Genomic DNA, 20,522 nt, shown 5'->3' on the forward strand with positions numbered 1-20,522 from the left:
GAGTAGAATTAAACTTCCCACCTCCCCCCCCCCTTTTTAAAAGACATATTTGCTTCTTGTAAATGTGTGGTAATAAGCTTTCCATTATGTTATTTTTCCTCTAGGTAAATGTCATTGTAATGAGAAAAATCTCTGCAAACTTAAATCTCCACAAACTTAACTGAATTGTTTTTCCCCTTACTAACCTACCAGTACTGGTAGGCAAATCAATCTCAGACTTTGTTTTCTGGAAAAAGCCAATATTTTCCCCAACAACATAAAATCCCCAAATATATTTAAATGTAAATAAAGTTTTATTTGAATAAAATAGGTTAATCATAAAGCAATTGGCTGGATATGGCTACCTTTTGTGGGCTTGGAAGCTAAGCAGAATTGGGCCTGGTTAATAATAGGACCAGAAGGGATTATCTTTCAGGGTGGTACTTTGTCTTTAAATGCAATAGAATAGTTGCTGGGGCACTTATTTAAAGGAACATCACCTGAAGTATGATCTTGCACAGTTCTTGAAGTAAGTGTCAGAGACCTTCCTCAGTGGTTATTCCTGTTGCACGTTCTCTGAATCTGATTCTTCTGACCTGAGCTTTCCAAGTCTTCTAGTGGCTGTAGTTGGTTGTCTCGTATGATACTCTCAGCTATTTACTTATTCATTTATTAATCACATTTGTAGGCCACCTACTCAGAATTACTTTCTTAAGTTAACTTTAGGAATTCCAGGTTACAGATGATCATTTCAGTACTGTCCTTAAGCATATAGATGCCCAGCAATGAGCAAACAATTAGATAAAGAATTCTTATGAGGAGAGCAAAATTATGAAATAATTGTGGATATTGTACAGATCACACATATAGATTCATAGCAGTTCTGCATTGCAGCCTAAGCTGCTGCTCTCTTGGGCTGCTCTTGATTGATCCTGAGGCTGACTTTAAACATTGCAGTGGGTTGGTAATGGAGCCAGGCTGGTGCTCAGTCCAGACTACGGCTACTCTGAAACTTGATTGGTCATCCTCCTACTTTTTACCCTTCCCAACCATGCAGGTAAAGTAAACCTTACTGGCTTTTGTTTCCCCCTTACAATACCATCATAGCTCTGATGCTACAATAATCAAAGTGTTAGAAAATATGTTGTTCTTTTGTTCCTACCTTATTTTGTAGGATCATGAAAAGTTTGTAGCAAGGAAGAATTGGTCCTTCAGCTTCAGAGAAACAAAGTAGAGACATTCCTACTTAACTTAAAAGTTGTTTTAAAAAATAAAAGAAAGGGAAAGGAAGCTGTGGGCAGGGAGTGGGAGTGGGAAAGCAAGGAGAGCAGGCTTCATCATACCTGGGCAGAAAGCAAAAGGGTGCCCACTGGAAGATGCACTATAAAGGATGAATGGACTTAAGCTTCTAGAATTGAGGATGGTTCACAGACTTAATGGCCCATCAAAAAATCAACCATTAACCATCAAACAGCAACTGCTGACCAGCAGAGAACAGTAGCTACCTGGCAGCCTAGGATGAAATAGTTCCACAGAGCAGTGATCACCTACTGGAGGCAAGGGGGTATGCCAGTATAGAGAGTAAGGAAGATGACTTTGACAGAGATATGCAGAAGCAATTGCCTAGGCAAAAGGAGCTAAAACATATTTTAAGAATGGTCAGATAACATTTGGAAGTGGCTCAGATAGATGCCTCCCTAATTCATTGAACTATAAGAAGGAGAAGGAGGTACAGCACAATCAGAGTTGCAAGAGTCTGTTATTATAGCCAATTTCAATAATAATAGTTTTAGCCTTCTGGTGGAGTTGATTTCTGGTCTACCTAGAGGGGATGACAGCCCAGCACTGTAGTCAATCAGAGTTGGGGCTGCTACTACCACAAAATGAAGCGCTGTAGGCCATCCACTCTCAAGGGCTTAAGATGACTCAGGTCAGAAAACAGCAGTCTTGAATCAAAACTGGAAAACACAGATGTGGGGTGCATTTGCAATGGTCTGTGAGGGGTGGAAAATGATGTCATTCCAGAAGCAGTGAATGGCTTATACTGGTAATGGGCCAAGTTTAAAGTGTTGATCTGCCCTAGATAGCAGAGACCTGAATTGTTTCTAATTTATATTTTGATTTGCCTATTTGATTCCTGAAATTTTATTCTCTTGCTGTATCTTCCTTGTTAATGGCTGTAATGCCAATAAATGTCCTTTTCATGATAATTCAGTTTTGGGATAAAAGTAGTTTTACCCTTTTCTTGGCTTCCTGTTTATTATAAATGTTGTGTCTCCATATGAGAAAACTTGAACCGTAATTCATCTTTTTCAAAGCTAGTTACATAAAGGGCCATTTTAATTTATCAAAAGCTTTCTCTGTATTAAAAAAAAAATCATAGCCATTTTCTTGGTTTTTTGTTGTTGTTGTTCATATCATTAATTGCGTTCAAAATATATTTGGTGTTATTTCTATGATATCTCTTCAGGACAAATGCAGCCTGATCAGGTTGTGTTAGATCAGGTAGGAGGCTATTTAACCACTTCATAAGTATAGCCATAAAATGCTTATAATCTACATTCAATAAAGAAATAGGCTTATATGAGGAGCTGGATCGTTTCCCTCTTTGTAAATCAAAGCAATATAGGCCTCTTGATATAACTGACATTGTATCTCATTCATTACCTGTGTTAATGATTTCATCAAGATTTCTTTAAAAGTTTTATGTTTCAGAAAATCTATCTGTTCCTGGCATTGTATTCACTTTCAATTTCTGTATTCTTTCTTTTCTTCTTCTTCTATGACTGGCTTATTGATGGCTTCCTTTTTGTTGAATTGCAAATTTCATGATCTGTCTTATATGTAAATACTCTTTCACCTTCTCCAGACTCGATGTTTCTTTTCTGTATAATCAAGAATAATGTTTATTACATTGGTTCATTATTTCCTCTAGAGATGAAATGCATTGCCTTCCATCCCAAACTGAAGTAATAATTTTTTCTCTCTCTCTTTTTTTTTTTGCAATTGAAAACAATATATCCTTTTGTTTTTGTAGGGCTTTCTTTCTATTTGATGACAAAGAATTAAACAATCCTCTCATAAACCTCTTACTAGAATCTCATACTGTAAATAAAGAACATCAAAAGTTAATACTCTGGAAGAAATTCTTTAATTCATATTGGCACTTCAATTTAATATAATGTTACAATAATAATAGACCATTCAGACCTCACCTTTTCAAGCCAGATGCTCCTCTTTGCAATCTTATGATTTTGAGTTTATGGTCTGTATAAATAATATAGTTTGAAACTTTTGTTCCTATAAGTTTAGTTGAGTCATATGAGCTAGATATCCAACACATTCTTGAGAAAGTTTTGTAAACAGAAGAATAATACGTAAATTCTTTCTCTATCTCCATGCATCTGAGAGAGAAAATAGTGGTATATAATCTAAATATATATATTTAAATTTCATCCAGAATTGCTTTTGGATGAACCAAGTTCATCAAGATTTGGGGAAAGAACCCCATTCATATATCCAAGAATCAAAATGTCTTCATTTGTGATTTCAAGTACTGGAAAAAAATGGAGCACAAATTGAAGCAATTATTATAATTCCCTTCTTCAGTTTGGAATTGTAAGATTAAAACCCTCCTTGCTTCATCCTGAATCTCTTTTTCTGAATTTCATGATTAAGTATGGATATATATGAGTAATTCATTTTTTTTCTGTCTACCAGAGGCCACAAATGTTTGACCTAAATATTTACATTCTAGCAAGTTAGCGTTTCTTTTTAAATATGTGAAGACATATATCTGCATTTTCCTTTTTTAATTTAATTTAATTTCCATCTAAAAGGACTATTCAGCCTGTCAATATTTATTGAGAATGTTGCGCTCCTCATATACTGCTCCTGTATCAGGGGAATGGGAATATTTCTGCAAAAAGCAGTGCTTTTAATATTTCTCATAGAGAAGTAAATGGTCTCTACTGCCTTTAATGCCTGAAAGATACTGGTTGAAATGGAAAAAACCATCTGCATTAGCTAACCAGTAGGGCTGCACAGCGCTTCAGATTCAGTACCTTTTGAAAAGGTGTTTCTTGGTGTTTGGGAGCACAAACAGACCACTGGTCTGAAACTCTTTAAGGCAGTTGCATCTTTTTCAGAGAGAGGATTGCTGCCCTTCAGCTGCTGTATGATCCTGGGAAAAGGTACAGAGATTTTAAGAATGGCAAACAGTTGCTCTATTTGGAGCTCTGCGTGCTCCAAAACTCCTTTTTGGAATAAATCCAGGGCTGCAGAGCTCTATTGTCTGTGCAGCCAGTTTGTTTTAGTAACTACCTCTATCCAATAGTGTAGGAGTAAATTTAGAATTCAGGAGCTCATCACGACAATTCTAATAGCCCCAACCATTAGGACAATTCAGAATTGCAGACAGCTCTGTTGTTCCATTGCATGTACTAAAAAAGAGCACCAATTTAGCTAAATAGCCTGTGTATTAAGATCAGTTGAAAAAAGTACTGGAACATTGAACTTTAGCGCCCTTAAAATTTTGGAATGCATGTGTATAACTATACATATGCAAAGGGTTACTGGTAAAATATATCATAGAAATAAGCTGTCCATTGGATTTTTGTCCACTATGGTTAATTCCCTTGATATGTCTTTCAGGCTTTTTCTACTTCTGCCCAGAGTATACATGAAAGGAATTTGTAGGTGAAAAAAATAGATAGGATTGATTTTTTAAAAAGCTTTAAAAAGTCCTTGCCTTGTGTAATTGTATCTTGTATATTAGTAATTAGAAAGAAAATGATTTAGTAATAACTTAATTTTTTACTTTGAAGTGTTTTCAAAGTGCTACATTTAGATAATTGCATCTATCATGTATGTGATATCACATGAACATTTGTATGGATAGCTACTATTTGAGGTCAGCAGATGCAGGATTGCTTTTCATATACAGATGTTCTGAAGACATTTTTAATCTTTTAATCACTAAAACAAAAAAAATATAGATACAACATTACAATATTAATGCTCTAAAAATTAAGGACAATAATTTGGGAACCAATTATTATTGTCAAGAGATGGACATATAAAAAAATCAATTTAAAATTTTTTTAAAAATCAATCCTATCTATTTTTTTCACCTACAAATTCCTTTCATGTATACTCCGGGCAGAAGTAGAAAAAGCCTGAAAGACATATCAAGGGAATTAACCATAGTGGACAAAAATCCAATGGACAGCTTATTTCTATGATATATTTTACCAGTAACCCTTTGCATATGTATAGTTATACACATGCATTCCAAAATTTTAAGGGCGCTAAAGTTCAATGTTCCAGTCCAATGTCAATTATTATCAAGAGATGATAGTAGAGTTAGTACCTCATAAACCATGTGCCAACATTTCTACTTGGGTAAAGGCAGGGGTTTCTGCAGGAGAGGTTAAAAAATCAAGACAACATCCATGACCACTTGACTGAAGACTTTTTGACTTTTTATGTGGATGTGATAGATCATACATATGTTAAAAGGGGGGTCCTTGATCAAGCAGTTGAAGCCAGCATCTTGTCTTTTTTTTAACCCCCACCCCTATCCCTGGGTGGCGGAATCATAGCTTACTGAAAGAGCAGCTGGCATTAGATCCAATTCCTAAATTATTCATTTAAAGAAAGGCCCAAGGGCCACTAAATATTGGAAGCCAATCAAGTCCCAATTTTTGTGGTTTCTAATGTTTTATAGCAAGCCCTAAAATAAAGGTGGACAATTTCAGCTAATTTTGGTGAGAAACTAAAGAAAAATGGTTGCTACACTTCTGTATGTTTAACACATCCATACACAAATGTACATACATATATATATCCACCACCACATATATGAAATCTCCCAGCCAACAGCTTCAAATGGGGGAAAGACAGGTTGCAAATCTGGACTGTGTTGGCACTACATTGCTGCCATGTTACCTATAGAAGTGAAGTAGAACTGATGGCCACAGCAGCAATCTTAAGAAACTGTGATAGCACCAGAATGAATACATGTGCAGGATGATGCCATCACCCCACAAACACTGCAATTATGTATTTGCATCAGCTGAACAAGTAAGTAAGTCATGGCATTTGCATGATAACGTCATGTACTTGTCATTATTTACCACCTTTACCACTCTGAATACCCTCGATTTCACAAAGTTTGGTAGGTAATGGTAATATAACTTCTGGGCAAGCAAATTACACTGACGCTGTTCCTCTTTTGCCTTGTAGCCACTTAGAAGATAGATTTTAATACAGTACTCTAATCTAATCTGTCTTCCCATGCCTGTTTTAGAACCTCATTCTCAGACTGCTTCAAATTTCTGGAACAGCCCGGAAGACCCACACCACCCATGCTTCAAATTTCCTTATAACTTCTTTTAATGGTCTCTTTAAACTTCTTTTATTGTTGTGAAGTGTTGAAGAATATTGTTGCTGTTCTCCCACCTCACTACTAATGCTGAAGAAGCCCCTTGGGAAGGTTTCCCTTCAGATTTAAATGACATGAGATAGAGAAGCTGTGGTCTGCTGAAAAGATGACTAGATATTGAAAGGGCACTCACACACATGCTTATTCATCTTCTCATTAAGGTAAATGACTTCTCATTAAAGGAAACACGGGCATCTCCAATGAGAAGTTCATTTTGGCACAGCGCTGCATATAAATGTAATAATAAACATGTGAACAAAGAAAAGAACTGCATTTTTGGCATAGCACAAATAAAAAAATAAACCAAACTTTCTTTATGATCTCTTAATAATGTATTGAGTAAGTAGAAAGCAAGCCTGTGCAAGCTGGGTTTGATTCACCTGGATGAGATGCTTTGCATCATCGTGCAGCTTTCTCTGCCATTGCCAAATAGGAGAGTAGGCTGTGAAGGAGGCTTGGTACAACACTAAGGAAATTGACAGAGCTTTGCAAAGCAGCATTGAGTGGTTATTTTGCTCAGGCCTTCGTGGAAGCACAAGCCTAGAAGAAAGGCATGATGCAGTTAGATCAATTGCATACATAACATACAATTATATAAATAAAATATCTGCACAACATTGTAGCCCTTGCTACTGGCCCTCTCATCCTTCCTTATTGTTATTTTTAATTCACTGAACCTCTTGGTTGATAATTGCCTTTTCTAACGTGGCTTTCATCATTCTGGTTATATTATGGAAATGCCTCTTCCCACTGATGAAAGTGTCTCAAGAGGATGAGGAATGAATAATACAGGAATAACATGTACTGAAGTGAAGAAGTGATGAGCCTATCAGGGAGAAGAGGAGTTGGCAAATAGTGCTTCCATGGAATTTAAAATAATTAAAGAAGTTGGCAGAATTTCATGTGTCAGGTCTGCTTCTAAGTCCTCACAAGCTTCTGAATATGGCCTCTTGTGATATTGTGACATTTCAAGAGTCATTCCCCCCATTGTTACATATGTGTTGACCCTTTTGAGAAGTTTGAAGGGTGGGAATAGAAGCAGGAGGCCTTTTAGAGGAAATAGTTCACATTCCCACAAAAATCCCTAATACCAGGTTGATGGAATTTGGACATTTTGCACCTGAAATTTTCATGCTATAGTCTTGAGTTCCTTGCTGGGGCCTTCATGTGGTTACTCAGTTTTGTATTAGTTTACCCTAGCATCTAAACCAATTTGGGGTTAACATCTTTGGTGTCTTTTACAATATCCCCCTGCACACACCACCATTTCACTTGCATACATCCAAAAGTGAGAATCAACTCTCTAGAGAAGATTTTTGCAGCATAGGAGGCTGCAAAGAGAAGGAAGAATGCAAAGCCTTCTTTTTTAAATTTCCAAATTACCTATTCCAAGTTCTTTTTCCCCCCAAATTGATTTATATCCCATCAAAGTTGAGATTTGTGATCTCTTATATCATTGGTTTGATCCAATTACTTAGAAGGCACAGCATAGCTCAATTAGCAGCACCAACATAAAATAAATACTATTGAATTATTATTACAGATATTTTCTTGTTTCTTGTTTTCTTCTTTTTTAAAAGATGGATCTGAAGGTGGCGGTATCATTGGAGTTTTTCAGAAACATAGAGACTTATAAGAATCTAATGCAGATTGAATATTGAATATAAAACATAAACATAAAAACCGTCACAAAACATTAACTGAATAATTTCTTCCAACACCCTTTATCGGATGCATAGATTGGAACATTTTTGTGGTTAGACTGAGAGAAAAAAAAGCATTGTTGAGTTTCTAGTATCTATGAAAGAGAAAGCATAAATCAAGATATTTCTGCAGGGCTCTTGTGCGATTTTCAAGTTTCCTTTCCCTAAAATCTGATACTGAATATACTGAGCTCCAACTTCTACTCCCTCATGCCACACACAGATTTTGATTTCTTGCAGCTTTTAACTTATTTGTGACTAAAGGAAAAAAAAAGTTATTTCCAACCATATGAAATGTATTTAAGAAGCAAATAAACTATATGTGTATAAACTATACATTATAAATATGTATAATCAAAGATTAGGATGTCATCTTTTTTAAAAGTTAGGAACAGCTACAAGAATAAAACAGGTTATAGCTGGGACATTAGAAAGGTAATATTTAATCTTTTCTCCCATACTATTTTCTTTCCTAGAGGTATGTGCATGGTCTTTCCACAGGAATTTTTATTTGGATGCACATCTCATACTACCTAAGTACCTTTCTTTAATTCAGATATTTCTTATGGTCCTTAGATGATCAGCAGATCCATCTAAGGGGAGAAAAACTTTCATTAATATCAGCTTATGTAGATTAATTTGATTACCAGTCTTCCAAGAGATTTCTGATTTATGAATTGTAGTCCATCAGAAGTCTAGAGATCTCCAATGAAAACTTTTATGGACTCAGTGCAGAGTTATTGGCTCTGAGTTTGAGAATAGCAGTAATACAGATGGATAGAATGCTTAATTGTTTCCTTATAGAGTGATTTTTTAATTTAATCTTACAGGTTCATAGGATCTTTTCCCCCTAAAAAGAGAAATGTATCTCCAGGAGGACTACTAGACCACTGGAGAACTGTGCCTCAAGATATGTCCTATGTTACTTCTAGTTTGGCTAATAGTTGCTTTTGGCAAAATGGGAAGAAATTACAACAGTAGCACTCATGTTGGGGTAAGAGGTTCTGTGAACACAATAGTTTATCATGGAAGATTATAGGGTGTTCCACCTTGTCTCCAAAATGGTATTTCAACCCCCCATCCCCTGTGCTGTGAAGTATTGCTATGATATTCAGGAAGCATGTTTCTCCCCAAGACATAGAATGACATCGTAGTTTCAGACTCAGTTCTTAAGCTCTTTAGGTCCATGAAACAGAAATCATGGCAAAGACATGTTAGATCGTAACATAGTTTCTTTAAAATAAAAATCCTTTTTAGGAACAACCACAGCAGAACTGGCAAGCCATGTCATTATTTCCTATTACCTTTTTTTCCTAGTCACAGGAAATAACTAACAATCTAAAAAACCCCTTTATACTATTTTCGTACAATCAGCATGACGTCACATTAATGAAAAGCTCATGGTTAAGAGGTATCAAGTATTGCTTACTAGGAAAGTTGTGCCTGGGATGACATTGCCTCAGGATAGTGCATGACTCTAGCACTAGGTAGGTGAGTGGAAGGTGAAAATCCACAAAAATCCTTCAGGTCTGTCAAGGATCCCTAGCATATTATGTCACCATGTTGTTATTAGTATTATTATGAAGTTATCATATATCGATATTTAAATCTTGATATCTTGATATGTAGTTTATGTGAAAGTATACATGCATATATACGAAAGACAATAGCCATTCAGACAAGGCCATAGGTGCAAAGGTTTTGTTCTAGAAGATTTCAGCGTATGAAATACTTCAGCTCGTATAAAAAAATACCAAAATATAATAGCTAAAAAGACAACTCTCAGAACACAAAGTGGTTCTCAAAGGAAGATATGGTTTCCATGCATAACTTAAGTATCAGGGGACATGCAAAAAATATCTATCTGGGAGTGACTAATCCTTATCAGGAGTTGGAAAAGTGAGTTTCATTAAATTTATTAAATGTGTAAGGCTGCTCAATTCAGAATGACCCTGGGCAGCATACAGTGTTAAAAACAGAAAGAACAACAATTATTAGTGATAAAGCAACAGAGAAGAATTGGCATGCTTCCACATGACAACAGCACTAGTGAGGTTCCCACCGCTGATTAGCCAAGGCCTGGGAGAAAACCCAGCTTTTAAGAGCTTTTTAAAAATAAGGTCATTGGGGGGGCATATGAATCTCAGGAAGAATGCTGTTCCAGAGGGCAAGAGCAGTGACAAAGAAGTTTGTTTGTTTGTTTGTTTATGCAATTTCTATAACCGCCCATCTCAGTCCAAGTGACTTTGGGTGGCGAAGTTATGCTTCTTGGGTCAGATGACATTATTTCATTGATGGGACCCAGAGCATGCCATCTCTGCCAGATTGTACAGAGGATGGACAGACACTATGGGAGATAGGCTATGTTTCAAGTAGTTACATCCTGTGCTATGAAGGGCTTGAATTGCACCCAAAAGCCTACTGAAAACTAGTGCAGCTCAAAAAGCAGAGATGTTACATGGGCATACTGAGGGAGACCCATCACTGCCTGAGCCACTGCATTCTTGACAAGCTGCAGCTTTTGTGTGGTCTTCAAGGACAGCTCTATGTAGATTGTGTTATAATAGTCCACACACAAGGTGACAAAAGCCTGAGTGATTGTCTAGAAAAAAGCACAATTGGCATACAAGATGGATCTTTGAAGGTCTTCATGGAGCTGTGTATCCATAAAAATCCCCAAGTTGCCCACCATCCCCAAGAGGGGTAGTGCCACTCCATCCAGAGCTAAAGTTGGGTCATATCTGGATCCAAGGAGTCCAAATACCCACAGCCACTCAGTCTTTCAGGGTAGAGACTGATTCTGTTCCTCCCCATCCAGACCCTCACAGCTTCTAGACGCTGGGATACCTCACTGATAGCATCACTTAGTTGATTTGGGGTTGAGATACACAATTGGTTATTATCAACATAGTAATGATACCTAACCCCAAACTGATGGATGACTTCACCTAATAGTTTTGTGTAGCTGTTAAAGAGGAGTGAGAGCTCAAGCCCTGTGGCACCCCACATATCAGGGGTGCTTGGCTTGATCTCTCCGCTACCATCAACACTGATTGAAACTGAACACAGAGAAAGGAAGAGAACCACTGAAGTACTGTGCTCCCAAATCTAATTCCACAGATGATCCAGAAGGATACAAGGTCAATGGTATTAAAGGCCATTGAGAAATCAAGAAGAACTAGGATGGTTGCACCACTCCTGTCCCAGTTCCGCCGAAGGGCAGGATGGGAATTGTAGCGCTTCAGAACCATCACATAGAATGAGATTTCATTGGGGCATTGATCTTGATTCTTCTCTAAAAACTCAGATTGGTCAGCCAGACTTTAAATTAAACAAGTAGGTATGGTTGTGTGGGTGTGAGGGAAGTGAAACAATAACGTTGAATAATTAAACTTGTAAACTTGTATTCATTTAGTTCAGAAAATGAACAATAAAAGCTGTAAACCTGCATTTATTTCTATGTGTCCTAAGGCTTTTGATAAATAAGAACAAATGGTACTGGAGGTAGGTCTTGAAGAACTCCTTTTTGAATTAGTAGGGAACTCTGTTGACCACAACTCCTCAGTAGGCATGCACAGGATTGCATGGTTCATATGGGAAGTTTGCTCAAGTTGCAATCCTGTAGCCCAGGGGCTGCTTCTACTGCTGAAGCCCATCCTCCACAGAATTCAAAGGGGTTTACTCCTGAGTAAGTGCCTATTTGGATGGCAGTGGTCAAGTTAAATGCCTAGTGGCCAAAATAGACAAAACAGATCAGTTTCAGTTGGTAGTTATTATTTTTGGATTTTTTTTTTTTTAACAACCATTGACATTTGGAGTAAATGATTTGTCCATTTCAGGAGCTAGGCAGTTTTCAAAAGAGGTGTCCCCACTTCTAATCCCCTTCTTTTTTCACAGAGAGTCTAAATAATTAAAATAATTGAGACTTAATTCAAGCTTATGTCCAAAGATCAGCTCTGATCCACTGCTTGCCACTACTTTAGAAAGTGAATCTCCCAGCACATGCAACAAATGGTGCCTATTTGGAATCCTTTGGTGGGCACTAGCAGAACTCAAAGGAGGGTATTCTCCCCTTCCTACTGCTGGCCTCCCCTTCACACCACAGATTTGAAAGGAATCACCTTTTTGGACTGAAGGTGGCTGTAGACTGAAACTGAGCAAGCTACAGATAAATTCCATTTCTCTGTTAGCTCGCAGTAAGAAGGGAAGGAAGAGAAGAAAAACAAACCTGACCTGTGGGACCAGATCTGCAGGTAAAGAATTGGCTCCCCCTTCTCCTTTAGACCTGGCAAGAGAATTTGGGGAAGAAGCGATATTCACCTGCCACACACACGATACACAGAGGATAAGTCAAAGTTAGGGTTAGCATGCTTTGTGCCAATGCATTCCAGAATAGTTGTAAACCTCTGTCTAAAAGTAGCCCAACTACCAGCTGATATCAGCTGAAACACTGCTTTTGAATACACTTCTGCAAAACACTTGCTTAAAACCTTGCTGGTTTGGCCATATGTCAACACATGCCCCTTCCCCAGCACCAGCCATCCCTTTGGATAAGGAGCATGATTTGACTTGTTGACTGGTGATGTTGGCTGGGAGGGCAAAGAAAGCCAGGAGAATCCACCAATAATTTTCCTTACCTTGTCTGTTGCCTGGCTTTCTTATTCAGACAAAATAGGGCTCAAGAATAAAGGCAATGCAAAGTATCCAGCACACTTTCCTACTTCTGCAAGAACTGGAGAAAAGAGTATCTCTGTGTGCTGCTTGCAAGGATTCTTCTTGGGCACAGAACCCATAGGCTATGGTAAAATCACGAGAGGTTTTATCAGAGCCGATTTATTATTATGAAATTTACTGAAAGCACTTCCATACAAGCGTCAGCTTTTACCCTTACATACTATGCATTTTCAAACTGCTATATGAGTGTCCTCACAGCTGTCCTCCTTCCTGCATTTATTCCTTCCACTGAGCCATTGAGAAGTAGTGTTTGTTCCAGCTGGCTAATGACAGGCTACATAAAAGTGTAGCCAGTTGATTTCCCACCTGGTTCTTCCTTTGCAATATTAGTTTTTCACAGCAGAACAAAACAGAACAACCCTACCAGGCCTCTGAGCAAGGACGTGGCAAAACATTCCTCCAAGCAACCAAGAAGGCCAGGGGAGACACCAAGATGCCTTGGCTTCAGGAAGAAGGAGAAAACTCCAGGGGAGAAGAAAACAGCAGCAGTTTCTACCAATCTCCCCCAAATCTCCAGAGGACACATTGCAAAATGATTTCCTCTGAGCAGCAGCTATGCTGAAAGTTCATCAGTTCTGTTAGTGAAGTTAAAGTGAGGCCAGCAGCCGTGTGAGGACAAAGGGGGCAGAAGCATTGATCTTGCTCCTGGCATGTGGAAGGCTCTGGGACAGGAATCAGGAAGCAACAGTTTCCTATCCAATGTAAAATCTTTATTAGATATTTGTAAAGATAAATAATAAGATTTTAGGACTGAAATATCTAAGAATGGGATTCAATAATTTCCTGGAATAAAAAAATAATGGGTTTTAATAATATCACCAAAACATATTGACCAAAACTGAATATAAAGAAGTGGGTAATCTTGAAAAAGCTAAGCATGGTCAACCTGATCAGTACTTGGATGTGAGACTACTGGGAAATCCCTGGGTTGTGGGCTAGACTGGGAAGTTTTAGAAAAACTATTCCTGAAGAAGGCAAAGGGAAACCACTTCTTTATTATTATTATTATCAAGAAAATTACATATCCATGTAATCACCATGAGACAAGCTCAGCTCGTGGGAATCTTTACTTTTCCTGGACTGGACAATTAATTTATATGCAGTACTGTACTCCAGCAAATGCACAGATCTTTCAAATGAATATGAAGTACATGTCACAGCTGATTTTTCTTTGTTGAGTTTCATTAAAGTGCACTAATATTGGAAAAAATATTCTGGAAATCTTTGGACATGTTACAAATGTCAAGTAGTGAGAGTTTAAAATATTGGATGAGTTATTTACATTAACAGAGAAATATTACAGCAATATTGTGTGCAATGAGGCTTCCTGCTATCCTGTTTCCTCCGGTACTTGTACACACCCCAAATCTGGAGAATGCCTCAGCCCTCTGCAGATTTGTGTGCATGCAGGATATGTCGGTGTATTAAGAATTGGTTCTCCTGGTAAAGAAACAGACACCAATCAAATGACACAATGGCTATAATACCATACTTTGCTTTGAAAATAACTCTTTAAAAATAGTAACATAAAAAAGGGTTAACATAATTGAATTTGCATACAAATGAACCAGTAGACATAAATCATAAGACTTAACTAAAAAATAGAATGTATCATTAGATGAAATAACAATGGTTACTGGAACAGCATATTTTTGTTATTTAATTTGTTAAAAAGGTGAGTGGTATGTACATTTATTTACTTCAAAAGTACAAAATAAATAATGGATTCATTTCAGTAAATATGATAAATGAATCAATATGCTCAGTCCTTCCAAATATAGGACTGTGGGAGGCCAGTCCAAGCCTTTATTCTTGCATAAAATTAAATTGCTTGGAATCAAGGCTGCCAATAATGCAAAAGAGCAGACTTTATGTAGGATTGCAGCCAGTAGTTTTAAACAGTATTAAAAAGTTGCAAGAGCAGGAAATTAAACAGTACGTTTATTGACAATTTACTTCCTAATAAGTGGATATAAGGTTATACCCTTAATTTTTTAAAACTGGAATTACTACTTCTGCTAAAATAAGGTGGTTTCTACATTTTCAGAGAGAACAGGTGACAAACTATTGTGTAAATAGACTGGGAAATTTTATATTCTCGCCATGTTCATTGTATCAATTTATCATTTCTATAGTATTTTATAGATGTATTTAATATTCCCCTAGAATTCCATAGTAAGATTTCAATATGCCATTATGTGCAGATATCCAAAAAGAAAAAAATATAAAAAGAAAAAAAGGTAAAAGATTCTAGGGGATATATTAATAAGTCCCAAGAAGCACTAATAAGTCCTAGATTTTAAATTAACACATGATTATCTTGGCCAGATCAAATAATGTTAAACCAGTAATCATCCTAATGATGACTAACATTTCCAAATAACATTACCCATTGCATTTAGACAGAACTTAATTTACAGAAAAAGAGGATTTTGCATACTACTTCTGCTGAGTTTATCAGCAGATTTTTATGTGTAAATTCCAAGTAACGCCACACAAATGTCATGTATGATGTGTGCATATTTATGACAATGATTTGACCTATGAATAATCTGGCTGATAACACAACTTTTTCCTGTGCCTTTTTTGCAGACATATACATCGACCCAGACTGTACAAATTTACTGCCAAATTCAGATAATATGAACATGGAACAAGAATTCTCAGTGACTGCTGTCTAGCTTCAAATTGCCTATTTCGCTGTGCGTATCAGAAAATATACTCAGCCTGGCTCATGGAATACATATGAACACCATGATACCAACTCATTTCAATCTATCTCAATTGAGTGGGCAGTTCTCTGCTATCACAGAAGCATTTACTTTTCCATCTCATGATTCCTGACAAAACAAAAAGTTTAGAATATTGTGGTTTTCTGCATCTCTTTGCTGCCATCTAATGATTGTCCGGTTTTTTGCAGCTCAGATCTGTTAGCTTCATAGTCTCCTGCCTTTGAGCACGCAGCTCAAACCCACTTACTGAAGCTGTTTATCCCTTTAGAATGCATGTTAAATCTATCACTGAAATGTTGCTTTGTTTGTAAGAAACTAATATTTCTCTCTCTAGAAATGCGGCTCAGTAGATTTGGGTGTCTGTTGGCGTATTTAATTTGTGCCTCTTTACCTATGTTCTCCCACCCATGTTTCTTTGTGAATAAGCACACATGTCTAAACTACCATAAAACATAAAAAACACCAGCAACCATTTGGAGAGAACCTGTGAAAAAACAACTACCCTTCCAGCTTTCTTTGCAAGACTGCAGGAGTTCTGCCTGGCTGAAGGTACTCTATTGAGTTCCATCATTTGCTCCCATAGTACAAAGGGATGTTGCCCTGAATCTGCTTAACAGTAGTAAATTTGAAGAGAAAATGTGAAGAGAACAACTGGCACGCTAGTTCTCTTTGCTGGACCAGGAACGGGGAATAGAGCATGGAAATGGAGCAAATATTAAAGTAGCCACCAGCAGGGGGAGATATAATGGGAGGCTTCAACCTTGCTGTTGTAAGGGGAAAACAGGCAGGAGGTTGGTTGGCATCCATTCCTTTTAGGTTGCAGGCTAACCAAGGAAATCAAGATGATAGGAAAGGTGGAGTATCCAAAGTAAAGCCCCTACTTTTTAATGACAGGTCAGTGGCTAATAAAACGTCTATTATTCAAGATTTCATCCTAAATGAAAGCACTAATCTGCATGTATTACGGATACCTGGTTGAGTGAAGTACAGAGAGTTAATCTGGATTCAGCAGGCTGGGACTGGAAGTCAGGGAAGTCGTGTCAGGCTAACATCTCCCAGCTTTGAGTGTTTGCTGCTTCATTTGTGGATAGAGAAGGTGCCATATCCACCCTTATGTACAATAATCTCTCTTCCTGAGCTAGCTAGGGTAAATTCTGGCGTGGCAGTAGACTATCCTAGATTTCTGGGAGAATCTTAATTTTCATACTGAGGTTGCTAATCACAAGTGGCTCAGAATTTCATGTCTGCCAGGACAACCATGGACCTGTCTCCATAGCTAACTATCCCCACACAGGCAGCCAGGCACACTATAGATTTTTTTATTTTGTTCAACTGGTCCCAGAGACTGGACAGTGGAGAAGCTTTTTGTAACTCACTGTCATGGATACTCTGCTTTAGGTTGTCAGCTGCTACAAATCTCTGCATGGGTGGAGGAGTAGTTAAAATGATCTGTCCCATGAATGTGGTAAATCTGGATGGTTTTCTGAAAGCACTTGAGAAATTTCCTGTCTCACTTGTCAGCAGTGCTGTTGAAGCCTTGGCTGATCTGTGGAACATAGAGGTGGCCAGAGTAGTTTGATACAATTGTCCCTAAGTGGCTTCTTTGCTCTTGCAGAGTTCAGTTGATCCCATGGTTTACCATAGGCTAGCCTAGGGGAGTTGCAATTTGGAAGCACTGTTTTGTAGTGGTTCTAGTCCTTTCTGGGGTATGTCCAGAAGATGGTGCTGGGAGATTACTGCTTGACTTAGTGTCCCATAGAGTTTTATCTGTCCCCTATGATTTTTACAATCTCCATGGAAATACTTGTGGAGCTTTGGAGTAGGGTGCCATTAGAATGCTAATGACACCCAGTTCTATTCAACCACACCATTTAACTCTAAGGAAGCAATCAGTATCTTTGAAAGTTAACTGATTTTGATCATGGGCAGAAGATGAACCTGAAATATAATCCAGACTAGATGGAGGTACTATTAATAAGTAATAGTAAGGCCGCACTCACTCAGAAACAGTAGTTTTACAATATATGAGTACTAGCTGTTACTGGATTTTGCAGATGGCAACTATGGAAAGGAGTGCATTTGCACAACTGCAGCTAGGGCCCCAACTGTGGCCTCGACTTTCCTAAGCCAGTCAGACTTGATAATGGTTATCTACACCTTGGTTAGAGCCTATCTTGATTATTGAAACATGGGACTACTTTTGAAAAATGCCTGGAAATTGTAATTGGTGTAAGATTGCTAACCAGTGCATGGTACAGGCATTATACAATGCTTGTAATGAAAGATCTGCACAGGCTGTCAGTTGTCTACCAAGCAGATTTAAGGTACTGATCTTTAAAGTCTTAAGTGGGTTAGGGCTTCATTATCTAAGGGATTGCCACTCCTGCTATGAATGCCCCTGGTTATTAGATTAAGACACCTTTATGAAGATGCCCCTGCTACTAGAAGTTTTAGTACCTCGTATGTAGGAATGAATCTTCTCCTCTATGACTCCCAGACTGTGAAGTGCTCTCCCCAGGTATGGGCCTCTCAACTTCCCAGGTGTTAAGAACATGCATCTCTTTCACCAAGCTTTTCACTGTTGACTTTAATTATACTGATTTTGAACTTAGATTTAATTATACTGTACTTATATTACTGTCATGCTTTATATTTTGTTTGTTCTGTAAGCTTCTTTGAGTGCTTACATAAACAAAAATCAGATCATTGTCATCAACATCAACATCATCAACATCTAGTGACTTCTTTTCAAAGGAAGCCAGACCCAGGTAATTGGTGTGTCCCTGGAACCTCTAATTGTTTATCATAATAATATAGACTGATGTCCTTCCTTCCAAAGAACCAAAGGCAAACATTACTGCATTCATGACTGCACAGAAAAGGATAACATATACTGTTCAAAATGGAGTAATATATTTGGTTTCACAAACTAGAAATCTTCAAACAGAGGCTAGATGGTCATCCATCAGAGATGCTTTATTGGATCCTGCATGGAGCAGGGGGGTCAGACTAGATCACTTCTATGGTCTATTCCTACTCTATGATTCTATGATTTTTATCATATTATTCTGCAAGATCCTACTGCTGCAGTGCAGCAGCCTGCTGCCCATCACATAGGCTGCCTAGTCTGTTTCTAAGGTTAAACACTTGTAAAACTGTAGTAAGTGGAGCTTCAGTAACACTGAGGTTAGTATTATTTATTTCTGGGTAATGCATACTGCAAATGTATAATGCAAATGATCTGGAAGTTTAAGTAAGAAAAGTCAAAGAGCAGTGACAAAATGGGACTACACTTAAATATAAGGAAGACCAAAATAACGACAACAGTACAGTGGCCAGCTTAGAATTGACAATGAACATATTGAAGTAGTGGATAGCCTCTGCCTTTTAGGATCAGCATCAACACTAAAGGAATCAGCAGTTAAAAAAAATACTTTGCAGACTAGCACATGGTAGAGTAGCTATGAAGGCTTTGGAAAAGATATTCAGATGCCGGTGTGTGTATAGACACACCTATAAAGATCAGACTTGCGAAGACAATGATTTTTCTGTGACAATCTATGAAAGCAAAAGTTGGATTTGAAGAAGCAGGATAGGAAGATTGTTGATGCTTTTGAATGTTGGTGTTGAAGAAGACGCCTGAAAATACATGGATAACCAAGAAAACAAAGAAATGGATCATCAGACAAATTAATCCAGACTACTTGCTTGAGGCATAAGTGACCGGGCTCAAATTATCAGATTTTGGACACATTACATGAAGACCTAGTTCTCTGGAGAAGTCTATAGTGCTGGGAAAGGTGGAAGGAAAGAGAAGACAAGGTGATCAGCAGCAAAGTGGGTGGACTCAATTACTATTGAACCATTGGAGGACCTGAAGGACCAGAATGCAGACAGATTGTCTTGGAGAAAATCTATCTATTTGGTCTCTAAGAGTCAACATGGACTTGATGGTGGATATGCAAATGCATACAGCTGGGGTGTAAGTCCACTGATTTCAACAGGAGAGATTTAAGTCCATGCAGGTAAACATATCTATTAAAATAAATATTTCATTTAGATTGATGTCACTGGTTTAGACAAGCATTAAAATGCTTAACACTGCCAGTATGATCAATAGATTTCCAATTTTAATTTGGGATGTGATGAGTGAGAGCATACTTAAACCTCCACAAACAACTCAAAACCCTATCTGTCAGGAATCCTTTGTTAAGAAGGGACTTTCCCTGACTCAGTTTGTGATAATTTTGTGGAGGGATTCAGTGATTTCTTACTGGGATTCTCCCTCTCCTCTTCCCTGGTGAAAAATTCTGAAAAGGTCACATGTATCATTCTCATGTGTTACTCATCAAGATAGTTGTTTGGTTTTTTAAAGAGTGGACATACAACTGTATATTCACATAAAATATTTGAATGCATTATTCTGATTTCCTCAATATTATTTCATTGAAAAAATTAGCAAAACTGCCCTGCTGAGATTACACTTTGGAATTGAATCAGAAGTCTAAGTTTTGTGATTTTTATTCTTTACAACCCAAGAAGATGTTGGAAAAAATACATACGAAAGGTGTCTTGGGACTCTGTCCAACCATCATCAAGATAATTGTCCCAAACCAGAATGGAACAGAACCAAATTTGGTGAGATGGGAGAAACAGGCAAAAGAAGGTAAATTTGAAAACAGGTTGGATCCAGGCAGGGCTGCAGAGGAAAAAGAAACTCAGAAAAAAAAAAAACCCCTATTGTGAGATGAATAGCAGCCATTTCTGACACAATTAAGAGATGCAGTCTGCCCTTTCATAAAAGAGACAGGTTTCCTCCCTTTTATGTTAACAGAGTGTGAGAGGAAGTACCGAAATCATCCCACCCTAATTTGCCTAGATTCTTCATTTGAAAGTTCTTCATCTGAAAGTGCTCGCCCAAGTTCTTGC

At 37.7% G+C, this 20,522-nt stretch overlaps 1 long non-coding RNA gene across 1 annotated transcript in view; it reads right to left on the reverse strand.

Annotated features, from left to right (window-relative positions):
- Positions 1-97: 97 nt before the first annotated feature.
- Positions 98-20,522, reverse strand: part of LOC148214233 (uncharacterized) — a 75,710-nt gene continuing 55,285 nt past the window's right edge. The window contains exons 2-3 of the long non-coding RNA XR_015798388.1: positions 6,805-6,964; positions 98-2,864 (exon numbers count right to left, since the gene is read on the reverse strand). This is a non-coding gene — a long non-coding RNA (uncharacterized LOC148214233). The remainder of the gene's footprint in view (positions 2,865-6,804; positions 6,965-20,522) is intronic.

Source organism: Python bivittatus, unplaced genomic scaffold (assembly GCF_059951505.1).
Source record: "Python bivittatus isolate LINGU-HERP-01145 unplaced genomic scaffold, Pbiv_v1 ctg000700_np1212, whole genome shotgun sequence".
Lineage (NCBI taxonomy): Eukaryota > Metazoa > Chordata > Lepidosauria > Squamata > Pythonidae > Python > Python bivittatus.